Here is a 1,832-nt window from a genome sequence, read left to right as displayed (position 1 = left end):
GCATGACAATGCTCAACCCCCATGTTGCGAAAGTGGTCAAGACATACTTGGAAACATTGAAATGGGAAGTCCTACCCCACCCGCCGTATTCTCTAGACGTTGCTCCCTCTGACTATCACTTGTTTCGATCAATGGCACACGGTCTGGCTGATCAGCACTTCCGGTCTTATGAAGAAGTAAAAAATTGGATCGATCGTGGATAGCCTCAAAAGATGACCAATTTTTTTCGACGCGGGATTCGTACGCTACCCGAAAGATGGGAGAAAGTAGTGGCCAGCGATGGACAATACTTTGAATCATAAATGTATAACCAGTTTTTTTACAATAAAGCCTTGAATTTCGGAAAAAAGACGGCGGAAGCAAAGTTGTACACCTAATATATTTTATACTCGATAATTTTTAATTTCTATATTTTATCTTCGAATATTTTTATCTCTACATAAATATTATTAAAATATAAGTTATTAAAATAATCACCAAATATCTAATCTTTTATTTAATTATTTAATTATTTTTATTTAATTATCTTTCATTTAATTATCATTCATATTATCATGATTATCACAAAATGATGCTAACAATGTATCTCTTTATTGACACGCAACAATTTACGCAACAATTTACGCACATAAAAAATTTAAGCAATGTAAGATGTAAGAAGTAAGCAAATCAATAATTTTAGATTGATTACTGTTGCTTACGTTGTTATCTTATGTTCTCTATTATGATTGGCTGATTTGCTTACTGCTACACGTCCACCTTACGCTTTTTTGTGTTCCATGGACGTGTATAAACTGTAAGAGATGGTATCGCTATTAAATTCATTATACGTGCAAACGGCAGATGTCTGTGCGTCCGTTAAAATGATGCAAAAGCTACATTATTGCACTGACAATACTATTTACATCATGCAGCACTAATGTCTAAGTGTCTGCAATTTTAAGATTTCTCTCTCTCTCTCTCTTTAGCTAAGCCTCGAAATAGCAGTGATGACGAACAAACTATTTGTTTCGCAGAAGTTATGGACATAACGTGTACACGCAGGTGAGGCAAAAACTCTTTGGGCTGTCGCCGCTGAACGGGCTTGTAATTATACGTGTCATCTTAATATTGGTACCGCAGTCATATTGCTTAACAACATTACCACGAGCATACAACCAGCTGTTTCAAGTTTCAACCTTCAGCCATAAAGAAAAGAAACATGCAAATTTTTGTGTTTCGAATATTCATGTTAATACTTGTTTTGCAATAATCAGTAATTGAATATGAATTGAAGCAGGACACAGCAGGACTTAGTTGATGTGATTTCTGAAAATAATATCACTCACATTTTAAATTTTCATCACATTTAAAATTTTTTTTTAACATCAGCTGAAATAATTTTCCAAAAAGCAAGAGATTATTTAGAAACTAAAACGCTTAACAATAAGTTTGATATGTCAATGCGGTGCTGTAATTTGTGTAATAAAATTGCAATAAAATTGAACGAAGTGCCTTTACTTACTTTACTAATTGTAAATATAACTACGATCATTCTGTGAGGAGTGTAAATAGAACGAAAGAAGAACATGTTTAGGATAGAGAAAACGTATAAGATATAAAATGAAAGAAGAGCGCTTATTGCTTGAATATTTTGTGTAAATTCCGAAATGGAATCGATAATCATTCTCACGTGCAATATTATAGCTTATAGCTGTACGGAGAAAGTTGCGTCAGAGCGCGTGCAACTGGTGTCTCTGACTCATTTTTATTCGCCCACAGAAACTATCGCTAAGTTAATGTATGGATATATATATATATATATATATATATATATATATATATATATATAT

The sequence above is a fragment of the Atta cephalotes genome (assembly GCF_000143395.1).
Source record: "Atta cephalotes unplaced genomic scaffold scaffold00049, whole genome shotgun sequence".
Taxonomy (NCBI): Eukaryota; Metazoa; Arthropoda; class Insecta; order Hymenoptera; family Formicidae; genus Atta; species Atta cephalotes.
This window is presented reverse-complemented; position numbering follows the sequence as displayed.